Source organism: Mauremys reevesii, linkage group 3 (assembly GCF_016161935.1).
Source record: "Mauremys reevesii isolate NIE-2019 linkage group 3, ASM1616193v1, whole genome shotgun sequence".
In the NCBI taxonomy this organism is placed as follows: domain Eukaryota; kingdom Metazoa; phylum Chordata; order Testudines; family Geoemydidae; genus Mauremys; species Mauremys reevesii.
In genome coordinates, this window is record NC_052625.1 from 31,245,711 (window position 1) to 31,266,949 (window position 21,239).

At 42.4% G+C, this 21,239-nt stretch overlaps 1 pseudogene; it reads right to left on the bottom strand.

Annotated features, from left to right (window-relative positions):
• Positions 1 to 2,146: 2,146 nt before the first annotated feature.
• Positions 2,147 to 20,765, bottom strand: LOC120400549 (annotated as a pseudogene).
• Between the last annotated feature and the right edge of the window lie 474 nt (positions 20,766 to 21,239).

A 21,239-nucleotide genomic window follows, 5' to 3' on the forward strand; every position in this document is an offset into this window, starting at 1 on the left:
TTTTAGTTATAAATTGGGGACGCATCAGTTGGAAGTAACAGAGGAGGAGAAGGACCTTGGAGTATTGGTTGATCACAGGATGACTATGAGCTGCCAATGTGATATGGCTGTTAAAAAAGCTAATGCAGTTTTAGGATGCATCAGGCAAGGTATTTCCAGCAAAGATAAGGAGGTGTTAGTATCGTTATACAAGTCACTGGTGAGACCTCATCTGTAATACTGTGTGCAGTTCTAGTCTCCCATGTTTAAGAAGGATGAATTCAAACTGGAACAGGTTCAGAGACGGGTTACTAGGATGATCCGAGGAATGGAAAACCTGTCTTATGAAAGGAGCCTGAAAGAGCTTGGCTTGTTTAGCCTAACCAAAAGAAGGCTGAGGGGGGATATGATGGCTCTTTATAAATATATCAGAGGGATTAATATTATGGAGGGAGAGGAATTATTTAAGTTTAGTACCAATGTGGACACAAGAACAAATGGATATAAACTGGACACTAGGAAGTTTAGACTTGAAATTAGACGAAGGTTTCTAACCATCAGAGGAGTGAAGTTCTGGAACAGCTTTCCAAGAGGAGTAGTGGGGGCAAAAGACATATTGGGCTTTAAGACTAAGCTTGATAAGTTTATGGAGGGGATGGTATGATGGCACAGCCTAATTTTGGCAACTGATCAAAGATCAATTGCCAAATTATCAGCAGGTAAGTATGCCCAGTGGTCTGTGATAGGATGTTAGATGGGATGGGATCTGAGTTACTACAGAGAATTCTTTCCTGGGTGCTGGCTGGTGAGTCTTGCCCACATGCTCAGGGTTTAACTGATTGCCATATTTAGGGTCGGGAAGGAATTTTCCTCCAGGGCAGATTGGCAGAGGCCCTGGAGGTTTTTCGCCTTCTTCTGCAGCATGGGGCACGGGTCACTTGCTGAAGGATTCTCTGCACCTTGAGGTCTTCAAACCACAATTTGAGGACTTCAATAACTCAGACATAGGTTAGGGGTTTGTTATAGAAGTGGATGGGTGAGATTGTATGGCCTGCATTGTGCAGGAGGTCAGACTAAATGATCATAATGGTCGCTTCTGACCTTAAAGTCTATGAGTCTATGAGTCTATTATCAAGACATTTTGAAAGATTTTTTCTTATGCTATTGAAGTCAGGAAAAGGGGTCACGTTGATTTCACCGAGCTTTAGACGGTGGCCTTGTACTAGAAAGCTTTTAAATATTAAAAAAAAAGATTAGTTGATTTTCCAGTGACAGTTTGACCAATGTTTTCTTCCAGTTACTGACATTCACGTAACTACATTATATATATATATATATATATATATATATATATATATATATATAGTGTGTGTGTGTGTATATATATATATATATATACACACACACACTATACTCAGATTCAAGGCATATGTTGGGAAAAAAACTTCCAAATTAAATAGTTCAATAAATATATATAATTTTTATATAAAATATGTGATTTAGAAATATTTCTTTCCAACATGTTTATTGAATTTAGATCACTGTTTGAAATATTTAGAGGAGTGAATTAGATTTGATATGATAACATTCAGTTGATGGAGCCATAAATGATTAAAAACAGAGAGTGTATTAACAGTCTTGTTATACCTGTATACAACATGAAACCAATGAATTTCAAACACCCAGGTGCTTCTATTTATGATATTTCCCTTGATCTTGATCTGAGGATACCAAAATGGCATATATATATGCATCAAGTGCAGCTCTTTAACTTATACAATGAGGTAACATTGTGGAAAAAAATACTATGGGACAAAACCTGTTAGAGCCTCAGCTGTGTGGTTTGTGGTTCAGACCCATTGGAACTGATATAACTCCACGGCAGAAAAAGGAACAGGAGGTGAGGAACATAAATGTGGGAAATAGTGCATGAGTATAGGTTGGGAGTGGAGTGATGGTGGCACTGCAGTAACTGCTCTGGCATGCCTCTACTGCATCTCTGTGATGTGTGGGGGGAGTTTGTTACTGAAGCTGTGGACTAATGATCCACATATAGTTTGAGCACAAACTCAAAATCACAAACACTTGTTTCTAAAAGAGGCTTTGTGAAATATTTTTCAATATCAAATGTCTAACAGGTATCTCCTAAGTGGTGTTCATAACAGTTCTAGTTGGATCCATATTCCATCATCCTGATAACCTCATAGGCACTGTCCACTACTTGTTTATGGATTTCTTTCCAGTTCTGCTTGAGTACATCAGCTCCTGTGTCAGGGTGAAGAACCTTCAGGGAGACACTAGCAATATTCACCCCCATTCCAAACAGGTACACTAGAATCTCCCTGTTCACCTGCAATCCACCCAGACTATGGATGCCCAGTCTTTCTCCCATGAGGTAACAGAAATGTGCAGAGGTCCAGATTGAAGCTAAACATGGTGTTTAGGAAAGCAACTCATCTTCCAGACTACATAGGTCAAAATATCCACTGGATTTGAGGCAACAAGCAGCTTGCAGTCAGGCAGGCAGTTTGACGATGTGAAAATAATACATTTTAAGATGTTGCGCTGGACCAAATTAAAAACTTTGACGCTCTCATCCTTGCTGGAAGCACTAGCAGTAATGATAACGAGCTTGGAGTGTGCCATCACACTGTCATCTTTGACAGAGAGAGTCTTTGATATTCTAAAGAAGAGACTGCCTTTCTGGAGATCCAGTATCTCTACTTTCAGCTTGTCCTCCAAGATATCAACAAAAGCATCATCAGACAAATCTTTCTTCAGGATACAAATTGCACAAACTATGCTCACTGTAACAATCCCAATCTTGTTGTGGGCATGATCATGCTCCTTTTTGTGTATTTTGAATCAAGTGCTCCTTGAAAGATATCTTGCAGAGCTGGTAGATCTAGCAAAGCCTCGGTCTAGTGCTAATTCTGAAGATAGTACTTCCACCTCTGCGACAGTACTGCCATCCTAAGTGATCAAGAAGCTAGTGGTGGGCCATCTCTGACAACTCCCAACTTCCATTGGTCATCTTCACCCTTTAGCCCAAGATGAGGCATATATCTGCACCAGCTGAGGATTTACACACTAGAATGTCCCAAACTACATGGCCTTAATAGAACAATCCTGATTGTTACAAGAGGACTGGCATTCATTCAGTTATGGGAATGGAATATAACCAAAAGCGTAAACTGTAGAAGGCAACATCCATGGAACCATTTCACTCATCTTTAATAATCAAAAGAAAAGCTGAAGTTAGTGGAGCCATGTTGATCTGTCCCAGTGCATCTTGTTGAGACTTGAGTGTAATTTAGAAGGCAACAACTGAGTTACATGAGATTTTATAACAGCTGTCAGCTTTCTATAAGGAGAGTATATCAAAAGGAGGAAAAACACCACGTTTTTTAAAGTTGTCCCCCCACCTCATCCTACACAGTTGGTAACAGAAATGAATGGCGCATCCTAGGTGTAATGTGATTTTAAATAAAAAACAAACAAACAGAAAAGGGTACAGGCAGCTTGAGGCAGACATCTTACAACGGCTAACTGCTAAATAGACTTGAAAAATCCTGTTTATTTATATTTAGATTTCATAAATTGCACAGTGTGTTTCCACATGATAGCACTGACAAGAGCTCTGTTTCTCTAAAGTTGCTTAAAAGGGACCTTTTAAAGGAACAGCTCCAAACACATTAGCTCAGATTCTCCACCACTGAAATAGCGCTTTTATAAACTAAACACTGGATAACGTGGAGGGAGTGTATTTTTACTAGCAAATACGCCGTAATTGTAGTTATATAGTTTTACACATTGTCTGTCAGGGATATAGTTTTATGCATAGACAATTCAATGTAGCTTATCCTGCCTTTGAAGTAAAAATAGTAAATTGCCTATATTAGATATGTTCAAATGTCTGTATAATAGTCACATTTAAATCTGAATGTGTCCTGTTATTTAGTTTTCAGTTTAATCTTGTTACATCAAAGAGGCTGTTCTAGGATAACACAAAAAAAGCATGTTTTAATGTATCACTTTTCAAAATTAGGTTCAGTATATTAACTTTCATCCAACCTCTTCCTGCACCCAAGACATATTCTCTTTCTCTTATTGGTAAGTACATAGCAAAGCCATACATGCAATCCATAGCATTTCATGGTTTAAGACACAATCAGATCTTGGTTATTCAAATAGTCTCGGAGGCGTTGAATTAATCATGTCTGCCCTTTTTTGAATGGATCTGCACCAGTCTGCAAGCAACTTAAATCAGGGACATGTCTCCTTAGGAGTCAGATGATGTAAATTAAACACAGCTTTGTGTTAGAGGCCATGCACTTGCTTCACTATCCCTTATGATGCAGCAGTCTTAGAATGATGCAACATATGTCTTTTCAATGCAAAGGATGGGGTCATGCCTCCTCCTAGACTGGTTTGAGTGGTCTGTTCCTGCAAGGTTGCTTAGAAAGAGCAATCTTTGACTATGACTTTATAGGGGAACAATGTAGTCCTGTATGCATGTTGAGTGCTGAACACAATGTTAGTGCTCAATAAATAATATTATTTCAGACAAATTAGGGCTGAGAATAGTAACACCACATAATAAACATCCAGTTATGATTATTAGATAATTAATGTAAGTATTAGTTAGTGTTTTCCATAAAAGAAAGTGATATCCATATTATTAAAGGATGCAATATTCTTGCTGTACTGTACATGCACTTTCCTCTTTGAAATAAATGCTTAGTTGTTAAGGAGGATTGTGCGCTGCACTTCAGAAATTTTCTGTTGAGAGATAATTCTAGTTAAGGAAAATATGTGGGTTTTTTTTCAGTATATACCATATTTGCCAATAAATGATGTAACCTTTATTGTTGCATGGTTTGAATATTTACACCATAACTTTATTTGTTCCATCAGATATTTTATTACGATTTTAACATGCACTCTGGTGCATGGTGGTTAGAGCCCAGGATTGGGCATCAGGACCTCTGGCTAAAGTTGTATTTAATTCATTATTCTTGTTTAACTGGAAAATTTTTCCTTCTTCATTTTATGAGATTTTGCATTCCCAATATGCCTCTTTAATTGATTTTTTCAGCAAAATAGTTGATTTCACTTCAAAACATGCAGAAGTTTCAATATTAGTTGTTTATGATGCAAAGTCATCTTCATTCAAAACCTCTTTCACTCATAAATGAATCTCTTTTCAGATTCACACACCTAAGCAAAATTTATTTCCACACACAGATCTGCTTTCACATTGGAAATTATGGAAACAAACCTTGAATTCTAAGTAGTTTTGAGGTATTGTTTTGTTTTTTAAAAATATGTTGAAGCTTGCTTGTGCCAGACTCCATTCCTGGTTCTTCCTTGCAATCATTGATCTCTAGAAGTGAAAGTCAGCACTGTGCACAAGACCTATGCACCACTTAAATCCTGCTTAAATCTAGGGAAGAATTTCACTCTGTTGACCTAAAATGCACTAGAATGCTCAGTGTGCAAGAAAAAGCACTCTGAACAAAGTGCATTGGTTGCATCAAATTTTCTCTCTGTGCAGTACAGAAAGCAGAGCTGACTAGGTGTAGCAACAGTTTTTACTCATGAACCACTTAAGGGGAACAGATGAATTTTCTGCTGCTGAAAACTGACCATGTTACTCCACTGTACATAGCAATGTATGAGTGTGGCTGGACTATCCCATGTTGGAAAGCAATGGCCTAGAACAGGGATCGGCAGCCTTTGGCACATGGCTCACCAGGGTAAGCACCCTGGCGGGCTGGGACGGTTTGTTTACCTGACACGTCCACAGGTTCAGCCGATCGCAGCTCCCATTGGCCCAACAGTAGAGTTGGGCAAAAACTTGCAAACAAAACTTTTTTCCACTGAAAAATACAGCCTCAGGTCAACCGAAACATTTTGTGAATTTGTGTTGAATTCACCAAATTGTTTCAGCTGAAACCCCCCACACAGAAATTCCAAAAAGATCTAAATATTTCTTTAAGATTTTTTAAACTAAATATTTTTATTTTTTTATTCAAAATTTCATTCAATTTCATTAAAACAATTTAAAACTCCAAAGTGAAACAAAATATTTTATGTATCAGAGGGGTAGCCGTGTTAGTCTGGATCTGTAAAAGCAGCAAAGAGTCCTGTGGCACCTTATAGACTAACAGACGTATTGGAGCATGAGCTTTCGTGGGTGAATTCCCACTTCGTTGGATGCTTGGGTATTCACTCACGAAAGCTCATGCTCCAATATGTCTGTTAGTCTATAAGGTGCCACAGGACTCTTTGCTGCTTTTACAAAATATTTTATCTCATTTTGAACAAAATGTTTTAAGTCTGAAGCATTTTTTTGATTTTTTGTTCCCTGAAAAATGTTCACTTCAAATTGACCTGAAACAACAGTTGTTTTTTTTTAAAAAATGTTCAGTATAGCCAGTGAACTGAAAGTCAGTTATTCACACATTTCTACTCATCATTTTTAACTCCCTCAGTTTTTGCTTCTGTCAGATTTCCTGTTAGTTATTGCGACTGTCATCCCTTCACTCACCTCCATATCTCCTTCTTTTCTTTATTAGGTTATGTTGTTTTATTATTTATATGTATTGTGATAGCATCTAGGTGCCCCAGTCATGAACTAGGACCCCACTGTGTTAGGTCAGGGATCAGCAACCTTTGGCACGCGGCTCACCAGGATAAGCACCCTGGTGGGCTGGGCCAGTTTGTTTACCTGCCGCGCCCACAGGTTCAGCCAATCGTGGCTCCCATTGGCCGCGGTTCGCTGCTCCAGGCCAACAGGGGCGGCAGGAAGTGGTGGCCAGCACATCCCTCGGCCCGCGCCACTTCCCGACGCCCCCATTGGCCTGGGACAGCGAACTGCAGCCAGTGGGAGCTGCAATCGGCCAAACCTGAAGGCACCTGAAGGTAAACAAACCGGCCTGGCCCGCCAAGGTGCTTACCCTGGCAAGCCGCATGCCAAAGGTTGCCGACCCCTGTTTTAGGTGCTGTACAAACAGAACAAAAAGATAGTACCTCCTCCAAAGTATTTATGATTAAGGTTAAGATTTTGTCATTAATATTTTTAGTAAAAGTCATGGACAGGTCACGGGCAATAAAGAAAAATTCACAGAAGCCCGTGACCTGTCCCTGACTTTTACTAAAAATATCCATGAAAAATGGGAAGGGAATAGGCAGCTGCAGGGTGGCTGGAAGCTCTCGAACACCAGCGGTGATGGGGAACTGCTGGGTCCCCCTGCTCTGGGACTGCAGCTGGGGAGCTGCAGGCTACCCCCCTGCCAGCAGGTATAGGAGCTGCAGGGTACATCCGCTGTCCATTGTGGCTGAGAGCTTGGGGGCCCACTGCCTCATGCAGTGGGGGGACTTTAGAGCTCCGTGCCACTGCGGAGGTGGCAGGACCCTGTGGCTACCAGCTGCCAGGACTGAAGTCACAGGGGTCTTTGGAAGTCATGGATTCAGTGACTTCCACGACTTCAATGACAAAACCATAGCCTTACTTGTGATCTATGTAGATACCAGTTCAGTTACCATTGCTGATGACAAGCTCCCCGCAATGTGCTTGTGAATCTGAGCACAAGTTGTGAGGACATTATGATAGATTCTACCTACAGCAGATTAATTTAAAGTAGCCACATGTTTGCTTATCTAATGGTGTGTGCACCACAAAACTACATAAGAGCTTGTGACCAGATACTTTAGTGGGGCCTAGTGGCTAGAGCACTGGTCTGAGACTCTGGAGACCAAGCTCGATTTCTGGGTCAGTCACTGGTCTTATGGATGACCTTGGGAAAGTCACTTCACTGCTTTCTGCCTCAGTTTCCCAGTCTGTAACAAGAGGATAATAATACTGACCTTTGTAAAATATTTCCTCATCTACTGATGAGAAGCACTATATCAGAGCCGTGCACTATGTATTATTTACATAAATTTACATAAATTATGTATTTACATAAATTCCTATTCCCTTCCAGAGATTTGAGCAGGGTATCTCAAATCTCCCTAAGGATCTAACTTCAAAGCATGCACTTACAACAGATTTTAGCTTAGTTTCTTACATTTGGGAGAACATTCATGTTTCACACTTTTTGTACATGCTTAATAGCACACAAAAAGGTGGACAACTGAGCCCAGTTTGTGACTTTGGGCAAGTGCAAACTTGGTTACCCAAATTTAGACATACATCTATATTTTGTCACCTGATTTGTAAAGGCACTGTGGCCCAGACCCTCAAAGGTATTTAGATGCCTAACTTCCAATGTGGCCTAAAGTACCTGCAACTTCATTGACTGCAGTGGGAGTTTGTAGTGGCATGGCTGGAGCAGTATCCATTTGTAGATCTTCTGGCCACCCCAACATGGTGGGGAGAAGGAGAAGTCTCTGTCTCCAGTCCACTGAGGAGGGCTCCAGCCCATGAGCTAATTCTTCCTTTGGCCTTATCCCCTTCTGGATTGGGTTGAGGGGCTCAGCCTCAAAATGTTCTTTAACCAAAAGCAAACTCAACTCAGTACTGAGCCTTCCCCCAGTCTTCTAGAGGGGCATTCCTGCCCTTTCCTTTGGGCTTGGTTCCCAAATAGCCTCTGAGTTGGGTGATGCTCCTCTTTGGGTTCTAACTTTCTCCTCAGTGGCTGCTCTGGCTAGCAGGTCTATCTCTTTGCGCTCTGAAGTGAAGTTCCCTTCAAGCAGATATGCAGATCATCTTCCTTTTATTCCTTCTCTCCCTGCTTAGCACTGGCTGCATGTCTAGCAAGGCGGAGCTGGCTGGGCCCAAATACTCTCCTTAAACCCTTCTCTGCTAATGTGGAGCCTCTCTGCCCTGTCTCAGAGTTCAAGCGCTCAGAAACTGAAAATCAGGCCATAGGAATTTAGATGTCTAACTTTAGGCACTCACACTTGAAAATATTATCTTTAACTTCTCTGTGCTTCAGTTGTCATATTATCAAAATGTGCATGTCATACGCATATATTTCACAGAGCTGCCATGAGGCTTAATGAATCCATATTTTGTGTGGAGATGTGTTTTAGCCACGAAGTTTGGAGTCAGTTCTGTTTCTGAACAGCCCCAAAGTCTGAGGTTGCTCAGATCAGGATTTCTGACTCAGAATCACCTCTAGATCTGTATTCCAGCAAATTTTGTGAACTACCCTTAGCCAGAACTTCACAGCCTGAAAACAACCAGAAAAAGTACTTCTGTTTTAATTAAAACTTATCCTAACAAGATTTTTAAACAATGTAATCAAAACTGGAGAACTTCAATGAGATTTTGGCATTTTTGTGCTCAGAGTAGTTTGTATGGTCCCATATCCTGTTCCTCTACTCTCTCTCTTCTAAGGAATATATCAGCAGCTCACATAAATCGGCTTTGGTGCACTGAAGTCAGTAAGGTTATGTTGATTCACACCAGCTGATGATCTGGCCCTAGGACTGAAAGAATGACATCTGCTAGCTACTGTGTATGTGTGTTTCCCTAGAGAATTTCTTTTTTTCATTTTTCAGATTGCCTTTCTCAATCTGAGACTTCCAATACAATCCCCCCAGCCCCAGCTTTCACAATCAATCCATGAGATACAGGGTAGTGGTCTGGGTTAGATTGGGAATTGAGTAGTGGTGGCCTAATGTCAGCGCTAAACTTTTATTTCTCCTTGTCAGTGTCTCCAAGGATGGTGTTTGTGGAGGACAGAGGCTATTTAACACTCTGGGCCAGGACCCTAGTTCTACTTTGTCAACTCCAGAGATGTGTGAAACAGCTGACAAAGACTAGAAACCATTAGGACCTCACATTCAGTCGACAGTAACAACCTAGACAGTAGTAAACTGCTTGTGTTTTATTTTTCAGGAGAATATGAAAAACCATTGATATTTACATGGTAGGTTTTTGTTTATTTTTAGAGGGAAAGGGAAAAATGATCATAAAACATTCTCAGTTTGATGTTTTAGTCTGTTCTCTTGCTTTTCTTTTAAATATTGATATTTAATGTAGCCCCTTGTGAAAAGTTGCTTCAGAATCCTAATGTGAACAAATGCAGGATTTTTCTTAGACTTTTTTTAATACAGCTTATTTTTAATATTAGCTTTTCCTGGCAGTGTTGGAGACCCAAATACAAGAGCATTGTGCTAGGGTGTGAGACTCAGGATGAAACTGAGTTTCATTTTCAGTGGACCTGATTCTGCCTTCGTGAATCATGCTAAGTAGTCACTTATGCCAGAAGCACTTCCCTTATTATGTGTAGGAGAATCAGTGGGACAACTTGTAGAGTAAGATATGGCTCTGCTGAGTATGGGTGGCCAAATCAGGCCCCAAATCAGCAGAGTGAAGTGGCAAAGAACATAAACAGTATGAACAAAATTGGATTTTAAAAAAATTTTAAATTGGATTTTTAATTATCTATGTGCTATTAGTAATACAGGTGAGGAAATGTTTTTAGCCCTTTAAATGTCCCTTTTAGGTTTTAAGAAGGAAAACCCTTGAAAGAGGTCATATCCTGAAAGATTGTCCGTACTATAACTCCCATGCGGGTCAGCATCCCTCTTTGTCTCTGACTCTTTCTCTCCATGGTATCTAGGCATCCCTCAGGATCTGTCCCAAACTGATATAGCTGGAATACAATTCTCAGGTAAGGTGTAGGCACTGCCTCCATGAAAACACTTTAGCAAGTGCTTAAGTCCATCTTAATTCAAGAAAGCACTTGTCTGAGTCCCACTGACTGCAAGCCAAGTGTGTGTTTAAGTGCTTTCCTGAGTAGTAGTGCTTTCCTAAAACTTGGAATGGACTATTTAGGAAGCCAACACTTTTCCCTCGTGCCTGCCACCATGTGCTCCAGAGCCAAAACTCTCAATGTGCTAAAAACTTCTAACCCTTATGGTTTAGAAGGAACACTTCAAAATGTGAACTGAGACTAAACTTATGTAGTGATGTCTGCCTGACCCTGCAAACAGCCTGAAACAGTGGTTGTGCGAAAAGTGTGAACAGTTCCCATGTATCTCCATCTCCATGGGGTGTTAGCTGTGCTGATATTTCACCTTACAGTCTTGTGAAGCTATGTAGATATAAAATTCACAGAAAAATGCTATAGGGAGGGCCATGATACACAGGGTTATCTTTTTATCTCCTGGGGTGGTCTTGAATTGAAAGATTTAGGTACTCATGTTACAAAATTGATGCCTAAAGCCTGGTCTACACTACGTGTTTATACGAATTTAGCAGCGTTAAACCGAATTAACCCTGCACCCGTCCACACAACGAAGCCCTTTATATCTATATAAAGGGCTCTTAATATCAATATTTGTACTCCTCCCCGATGAGGGGAGTAGCGCTCAAATCGGTATTACCATTTCGGAATAGGGTTGGTGTGGCCGCAATTCGACGGTATTGGCCTCCGGGAGCTATCCCACAGTGCACCATTGTGACCACTCTGGACAGCAATCTGGAGTCGGATGCACTGGCCAGGTAGACAGGAAAAGCCCCACGAACTTTTGAATTTCATTTCCTGTTTGCCCAGCATGGAGAGCTGATCAGTACAGGTGACCACGCAGAGCTCATCAGCATAGGTAACTATGCAGTCTGAGAATCGAAAAAGAGCTCCAGCATGGACCGCATGGGAAGTACTGGATCTGATCGCTGTATGGGGAGAGGATTCCGTGCTAACAGAACTCCGTTCCAAAAGACGAAATGAAAAAACATTTGAAAAAATTTCCAAGGCCATGATGGAGAGAGGCCACACCAGAGACTCAGTACAGTGCCGTGTGAAAGTTAAGGAGCTCATACAAGCCTAGCAGAAAACCAAAGAAGCAAACGGAAGGTTTGGGGCAGGGCCACAAACATGCCGCTTCTATGCTGAGCTGCATGCAATTCTAGGGGGGGTCCGCCACCAGTACCCCACCCCTGTCCGTGGATTCTGAGGTAGGGGTAATCTTAGCCTTGCCTGAGGATTCTGTGGATGGGGAAGATGAGGAGGAGGAAGAGGAGGATGAGCTTGCAGAGAGCACACAGCACTCCGTTCTCCCCAACAGCCAGGAGCTTTTTCTTACCCTGGCGGAATTACCCTCCCAGCCTTCCCAAGCCAGTATCCCAGACATGAAGCCATGGAAGGGACCTCTGGTGAGTGTACCTTTGTAAATATAAAACACGGTTTAAAAGCAAGCGTTTTTAAATGATTAATTTGCTCTGAGGACTTGGGATGCATTCGCGGCCAGTACAGTTACTGGAAAAGACTGTTAACATGTCTGGGGATGGAGCGGATATCCTCCAGGGACATCTCCATGAAGCTCTCCTGGAGGTACTCCAAAAGCCTTTGCAGAAGGTTTCTGGGCAGGGCAGCCTTATTCCGTCCTCCATGGTAGGACACTTGACCACGCCATGCATGTAGCAAGTAATCTGGTATCATTGCATGACAAAGCCTTGCTGCGTATGGTCCCGGTGTTTGCTGGCATTCAAACAACATCTGTTCTTTATCTCGATGTGTTATCCTCAGGAGAGTGATATCGTTTATGGTAACCTGGTTGAAATATGGGAATTTAATTAAAGGGACAGAGATGGTTGGGCTGTTTGCCTGTGGCTTAAAAGAAATCCTTCCCTGCATTTAGCCAAGCAGGAGGAGGAGGGGGGTGATTGGCGCTGAGCTTTTTCACGTTTGGCTAGCTGGGATCTTCCCTGCTACCAGCCACGTGGTGTGGGGGAGGGTGGCTAGCACTAGCAGTGATCTTCCATGATACCAGCCACGCGGTGGGGAGAGGGGTAAAGCGATCATCCCAGAGAATTGGATGGGGGCAGTTCTGGTGCTGCACGTTAACAGGAAAGAAGCAGCACTCAACGGACTTTGCTTACTATTTGGGAAAGGACGGCGCTGGATATATGAAGGCTGCAGAAGCCAAAAGACCATGGCCGCATGGCTTACCATGGCCGCATGCAAGCCGAATTCTGATGCCCAGACCTGCGTCTGTGATCTCTAACACCAAAGCCGCAGGCACTCAATATTAAAATGCAAAATGTGACCTTGTAGTGAGATCACTTGTGCTATGTAAGGTGAATAGTGTTGTTCACCGTGAAAGAGTATAACTATTGTTATGTAAAATGTATCTTTTTAAATACTTCTATTTCTTTGGTATTAGGAAAATATCCTGAGTTGTTGAAATTAAACAATGAATGCTTAAAATATGTCAATTTCTTGTGACTGCAGCTGTTTATTTTAACATGTTAGTAACTGTAAACTCATCGGTAGGCTCGAGAGCAGGGATTGGCAAACTTTGGCACGTGTCTCCCCAGGCCGGTTTGTTTATCTGCCGTATTCGCAGGTTCGGCAGATCACGGCTCCCACTGGCCGTGGTTCACCACTCCAGGTCAATGGGTGTGGTGGGAAGCGGCAGCCAGCACATCCCTCAGACCACGCCGCTTCCCACCATCCCCATTGGCTTGGGACGACGAGAAGTCAATCACTAAATCAAACACGTTTGTTTACATTTACAGGAGATAATGCTGCCCTCTTCTTATTTACAATGTTACCAGAATGTGAGAACAGGCATTTGCATGGCACTTTTGTAGCTGGCATTGCGAGGTATTTTATAGCAGTCTTGGATGATGACCCACCACATGTTCATTTTAAGAACACTTTCACTGTAGATTTCACAAAACGCAAAGAAGGTATCAATGTGAGATTTCTAACCGACCCAAGGTTTAAGAATCTGAAGTGCCTTCCAAAATCTGAGAGGGACAAGGTATGCAGCATGCTTTCAGAAGTCTAAAAGAGTAACACTCTGATGCAGAAACTACAGAACCCGTACCACCAAAAAACAAAATCAACCTTCTGCTGATGGCATCTGACTCAGATGATGAAAATGAACATGCATTGGTCTGCACTGCTTTGGATTGTTTTTGAGCAGAACCTGTCATCAGCATGGACCCATGCCATCTGGAATGGTGGTTGAAGCATGAAGGGACATGTGAATCCTTAGCGCATCTATCACGTAAATATCTTGCGACGCCAGTTACAACAGTGCCAGGTGAACACCTGTTCTCACTTTGAAGTGACATAATAAACAAGAAACAGGCAGCATTATCTCCTGCAAATGTAAACAAACTTGTTTGTCTGAGTGATTGGCTGAACAAGAAGTAGGACTGAGTGGACTTGCAGGCTCTAAAATTTTACATTGTTTTATTTTTGAATGCATTTTTACATATAATTCTACATTTGTAAATTTAGTTTTCATGATAAAGGATTGCACTACAGTACTTGTATTAGGTGAATTGAAAAATACTATTTCTTTTGGGGTTTTTTACAGTGCAAATAAATATAAAGTGAGCACTGTACACTTTGTATTCTGTGTTGTAACTGAAATCAATATATTTGAAAAAGTAGAAAACATCCCAAAATATTTAAATAATGGTATTCTATTATTGTTTAACAGTGTGATTAATCACGATATTTTTTTGAATCACACAATTAATTACGATTATTTTTTTAATTGCTTGGCAGTCCTAATCTTTACTTAACAATAAAAATGTTTTGGGGTAAGCATAGCACTCATTAAAATACCTAGCTGGAAATCATCCAATCGCCAGATACTGCATAAACTTCCAAACTAGCTTTGCCCATAATACTCATCTGTGACCTGCAACACCTGTTATACCACCATGGGGTCTCTTTTGAAAAGGATTTGTCAGTTGTTCTGAATTGTGCCGAAATGAGTGGTGACTGGACAGCTGTTCATTTGGGACAAGGCTGAAACTGCAGTGACATTTTGAAAGTTGATCAGCTAATTTAGCCAGAAAGGATAAGATGTAGTGAAACAAATTAGGAGAAACAAATATAATAAATATTGATCACTTAATGCAATTAAGAGTCTGCTGCTTTGTCCATTCATTTTGTTTCCAGAGACAGTGACAACTATATAGATTGTGTAGCTGTTAATTTTACTATTAATTACCAGGAGATAATTTTAAAGACTGGATTGACCTGTTGATATTTGTTGTAGAATGGTATTACAAATAGTCTGCTTGATTAATTAAGCATTTCTTACTTCACTAGTGCTCACTGAAAAATTTACCAAGTGAAGCGAAATTGGCAAAAGTTTGTCCTCCATTCTGCCCAAACGGAGGGGATATTATTCAAAATCAGCATGCAGTCTCATGTGATCTTGAATTGATTCTTAACCAAATGCAGCAAAACTCATTGATTGTCATGGGGAAAGGTACAGTGAACAATCAGGAGACAAGGATCTTAAAATTAGAGCTGGTCAGAAAAATTCCAATTAAATATTATTTTATCAGAATTTGCTGATTTGGAGAAATTGGAATGTTTGGCAGAGATCAGGGCAGGCTCCAAGTTTTTTGCCGCCCCAAGCAAAAAAATTTTCCCGCACCCCCCCCCGGCCCCATCCCAACTCCGCCCCTTCCCCACCCCATTCCAACCCCTTCCCCAAATCCCCGGCCCGCCTCCTCCCCCAGGTGCGCCGCATTTCCCCTCCTGTCCCTCCCTCCCAGGAAAGCCTGGGAGGGAGGGGGGAGAAGCAGAGCAGCGGCATGCTCGGGGAAGGAGGCGGAGGTGAGCTGGGGGGGAGCGGTTCCTCTGCCCCTCCCCAGGGATACTTCCTGCGGCCCTTCCCACACCCCCCACTGCTGCAGCTCACCTCCGCTCCGTCTGCTCCCCTGAGTGCGCCCCTGCCGCTCCACTTCTCCCCCCTCCCTCCCAGGCTTGCTGCAAAACAGCTGATTTGTGTGGCAAGCTTGGGAGGGAGGGGGGAGAAGCAGAGCGGCGGCACACTCAGGGGAGCAGGCGGCAGTGGAGCGGAGGTGAGCTGGGGAGGGAGCAGTTCCTCAGCCCTCCCTCCCCCCCCGGGTTACTTCCTGCGGCCCTCCCCGCGCCCCCCACTACCGCAGCTCACGTCCGCTCAGGGCCAGCTCCCGGCTTTTTGTGCCCCAAGCAAAAAAAATAAAAATAAAAAAAATGGAGCCAGAGTGCCGCCCCTTGGAAAGTGCTGTCCCAAGCATATGCTTGGAGCGCTGGTGCCTAGAGCCGGCCCTGGCAGAGATGGCCCAATTTTGTTAAAGTTCCAAAAGAACCCAGTCAGGGCTCCATTGGAAACCTGCCAGGTTTTCTGCCAGCTCACCTGACCAGCTGTTTGGCAGGCAGGGCTTCCTGGGTCTGTGGCTCCAGGGTAGCGAGCCAAGTAGACTACCTCAGTACCAGCACTTTCCTTTTCACAGAGAATTTTGAAAAAAATGGGTTTTGTTCCCAGAATTAACTGCTCTATTTAAAATTCCCTCTATGTGGGAGATTAGGGCAGGAAAAATGTGGTAGAATGAAAGGGAAACATAGACAAAGAGGAAACACAGCTCTACAAAACTAAAAAAGATAAAGAAGGAAAAATTAATTCAAATGTACCTAGCTCCTCAACTATCTAAGAGGCTCTGAACATTTCAAATGCAAGAGGCAAGGGCCCATGCAATAATGGCATTAGCTTTAGGCATTCGTGTAACCTCTTCTCTCTCCGAGGGTCTGGACTAAATTTGCAGCCATAATCAGGCCAATCTGTTTTCGTGTGTCTGAGGTTTTGTCAGCACTGATGGCTGTAGCCACTGTTATAGGTACACTGTTATAGGTACACTGATACGGCTGCACCAGTGAAAACTCCTCGGGTCAGATTTTCAAAGAACTCAGTGCTGTCCTAACTTCAAGTCAATGGGAGCTTTACCATCTACCGAACCACTGCACTACATGGGTATAAACTGTAACTTCCGCCAGTGGAGTTTCACTCAACAAAGGGAAGCAGCAGTTCGCTTTATAGATTTTAATGTTGATGGGGCCATCAGATCATCTAAACTGACCTCCTGAATAACACAGTTGATAGAATTTTACCATCTTACTCCTGTATTGAGCCCAATAACTTGGTTGATTAAAGCATATAATCCAGAAATGCAATCTAGTCTATCTCCTTGTCAGTGCAGGGTTGTTCCCTAGAGTATATTTTCTAGTTTTTCTCCAGGAACTTGGTTACGGTAGGCAGTAGCCCTGTATCTTATGTTAATGGTTTTTTAAAGCAACTTCTGAAGTGTCACCATTTGACATTTCAGCTAAAAATAATGTGTTATAAAGAGACTTGTTTTATTGCATGAGGATTAAGATTGAGCAAAAGGTTTGTTTGCATGGGGCTTTTGGAATAAAAAAATTGAAGGTGGAGTCATCTGCACTGACAACTGTTCAGGTTTTCTTGGCATTTTGGGTGACTCCCCACATAAACGCAATGGATAATTTATGCTGTCCCTTCACCCTACATACTTGGATCTTGGTTTTGCTGTGAAAAGTAGACATGGAAGTCAGGATTCAGCTCTCTTATAAACATTGAAGAATAATGGATAGATATGGAATGGATGAGTTAGTTTACCCCTTAACCTGTGATATATTAAATGCTTTGTTTAAAAGGAACATATTCAGGTACATAACCCACACTGAATAGTGCCTTACTCTAGTCTCAAGGTTCTGAGTAAAGGTATCACCCCAATAATGTGAATGTATTTTTTACAGACCAAGCCATCTTTAAACATTAAAAACATTTTTTGTTATACTTTGCTTACTTATTGTTCCAAATCCAGACACATGAATTTAGAGTAATATATTTATCATCCATCTTATTGCCAAACCATCTATTGCAGTGCTATTATTCAAAGATGCTAAAGAACCAAAATGAACATAGCTGTTTTTTAAATGTAAAGTTTCTAATTCTTGTTAGATGGACTATTGCCTTTCAGGGATAGTTATTTCCATTGTATTGGGGTGTTTATACCAAGGGGATCATTTTTGCTCTTTCTTTATCTAACAGCATGGATTTTTTTTTCTCACACTGCTGCTGGGTTTTTCTCTAAGTACTTTAGTTCACTGACAGTTTAACTGATCAGTGTGACAAAAAATTCACTTTCAGTTTAGCCGTTGACTCTTATAAATGCTATAGGCTGAAGAAAAGCATCATTTCAATGGCTTTTAGAGAACTGAGATGAAATACAATCAACAAATAAGAATTCTTTCTGACCCGAGGGTATTTTAGAACACAGGGATATAAAATGTTCATATAAGCTGGGTTAGGCAAACAGTTTACTTAAAACATACACAACTACAAATGAAACATAGACAAAAGTGAATTTTGAAAGTGTCCCCTCTGCATTTTTTTTGTTTTATAAAACTGTGTCCTCACCCACATGAAAACCTCAGGAATTTTATGATATCTTTCTAGATTTTATGGTATCTTTCTAGATACTCTTGTATGTATAAGGGCCTCAGGAGGCTACTCCAGCTACTAGACTAAGTGGCTCTGCCAGTGAACCTCAAAGGAAGACTCCCCTCTGAGCATGATGCTTGCCTGGGTACTTAGCCCAGATACAGACTCAGGATTTGACCTTTAAACAAATTGCACTACTTCAGAAAGACAGAGGTTTGTGTCCACCCTGCTGGGATGTAAACCTGTGGTTCCAAGAAATCTAAGTGTCAGACCTGATACTTAGACCCACCCTAAGCCTTTGGTTTCAGATTACATGCCATTGGGGCACAGACCTAACCCTGAATCATAGAATCATATAATATTAGGGTTGGAAGAGACCTCAGGAGGTCATCTAGTCTAATCCCCTGCTCAAAGCAGGACCAACCTCAACTACATCATCCCAGACAGGGCTTTGTCAAGCCGGGCCTTAAAAACCTCTAAGAAAGGAGATTCTACCACCTCCCTAGGTAACCCATTCCAGTGCTTCACCACCCTCCTAGTGAATAGTGTTTCCTAATATCCAACCTAGACCTCCCCCACTGCAACTTGAGACCATTGCTTCTTGTTCTGTCATCTGCCGCCACTGAGAACAGTCTAGATCCATCTTCTTTGGAACCCCCCTTTAGGTAGTTGAAGGCTGCTATCAAATCCCCACTCATTCTTCTCTTCTGCAGACTAAATAACCCCAATTCCCTCAGCCTCACCTCATAAGTCATGTGCCCCAGCCCCCTGATCATTTTTGTTGCCCTCTGCTGGACAATCCTCTGTCCCCCTGAATCAATTTATAATAGTCTAGAAAAGTAAAGTGAAATGAGTTCAAGATCTCTCTGAACCTATTTAATAGCCAACAATCCTAGAGTACAGGGGATGCAGTTGCGTCTCATGACTGGGGGCCAGACACTAGAGGAGACATGGCTAATTAGCAAAGAGTTCCCTTTTGCGCCGTCCTACCAAACTGATAAGTATTTTTGCTATGATGTTTTATTTGACTGTTGTTCTATTAGTAGTGCAACAGAGATATGAACCAGAAGCCTTGTGATCCAGAAGTGGTAGCCTATCAGGCAAGGTAAAACAAAGCATTCCTACACGGCCATGGCAGGAAGAGATGTCTTAAGCTTAGCTCATTTGTTGCATGTTTTATAACATCATATACACAATGATATATCAATTAGTTATAACAAAATTTTATTGCATGGTATCTGTCCAGTGTGGCATTGATGCAAGTCACTGGTGTGTTTGCAACAAGAATGGGGATTGAGTTATGTGGCAATTTTTTTCTGGTAAAACAAATTTAGTCTTTTTTGTGCTTTTATGAAAGGGTTAAAAAAAAAAGCTCTGAAATAAATGCTTCTGTGATTGTCATTTGCGAAGGTGCACAGGACTTGCAATTGTGTGCTGCTCATGAACTACCATGAAAGCTGGGGTGGGAGAAGTGGCAAGAAGTTCTCACTCATCTCTTCGTTGTTGAGCAAGGGCAGCACACAATCTTACCCTAAGGGTGGAAGACCATGTTTATTAAGGGCAATGCACTTAACCTTGTATCACATAACAACTGCAGTCACTTGCTGCACTGGAGAAGCAGGGAGCTACTGCATAGAGCTATCCAAAAAGTTTCTGACAATCCATTGCTATCAGAAAATGCTGTTTCATCAAAACTTAGACTGTAGAAATGTGTCATTTTGTTTGATGGGAAATTTTGAAGTCCTTTGGTTTCATTCCAAATTGGAATAAAAACAAATGTAGAAATTGTGGAATTTCCAGTGAAATGGAGATTCTGGTCCCACACAGTTCTGCTACTGTATCAGCTGCTGGTATGATTAGAGGTAAAGGACCAGAGAGGTTAGCCTTACCCCGTCTTGTGCAAAAGAAATTAAAAATAAAATCGGCTTGCATCCTCTTTGCCACTTAACCTTGAATAGTCCCTTGAAATGTGATACCTATTTATGCTAAACAATCTGCTCCACCTTGTATTTAGCAGTAAGATTGGCATTGACTTCGTGGGTGCTCCAGGGCTGGAGCACCCACGGAGAAAAATTAGTGGGTGCTTAGCACCCATTGGCAGTCAGTTCCCCTCCCTCCCACTCTCATGCACCAGTGGTCCCACTGATCACCTCTTCCCCCTCCCTCCCAGTGTCTCCTGAACTCTGTGAAACAGCTGCTTGGAGGTGTGCAGCAGGTGCTGGGGGGGAGAGGAAGGGGCAGGGACAGGGCACGGTTAGGGAAGGGGTGGAAAGAGTTTGGGTGGGGTGAAGTGGGGGTGGGAAGAGGCAGGGCAGGGGTGGGGGCTTAGGGGAATGGGTGGAGTGGGGGCAGGGCCTGGGACTGGGCACGGAAAATTAGAAGCTGGTGCCTGTGAGCAGTGATACTCTGAATTTGTTTCCCAGATCCAAAGAAGACCTCTGTGTAAGCTCAAAAACTTGTCTCTCTCACCAACAGAAGATGGTCCAATAAAAGATGTTACTTCACTCACCTTGGCACCCAAATTTCTGACTGTTATGGAAACGTAAAATGTTGTGGTCCTTCATGGCACCTTATAGGATGTACTGCACAAAAATACTGTTTAATGGCACTAGAAGTAGGCTGTCACAATTCGTAAAGCAGCCCTTTGGCGCAGGGCCGCGTGGCCTAGTGGCCAGAGTCTATAGAGCCCCCTTTGGTGTAGGGCAGCGTGGCCTTGCGGCCAGAGTCTATAGCACCCCCTTTGGTGTAGGGCAGCGGGGCCTAGCGACTAGAGTCTATAGAGCCCCCTTTGGTGTTGGGCGGCATGGCCTAATGGCCAGATTCTACAAAGCAACCCTTTGGCGCCAGGTAGCATGGCCTAGTGGCCAGAGTCTATGGGGTTGGGGTTTGACAGCCCCGGTAGGGGGCCTCGGGCCCACCCGACTCCACCGGGCCCCAACCGAGGGCCCTAACAGTGGTGTAGTGGTTTGCCACTGACTCAGCAGGGGGGGGGGGTCCTACTGAAACACGCTGAGTTCCCCGGGGGGCAGGTACCACTC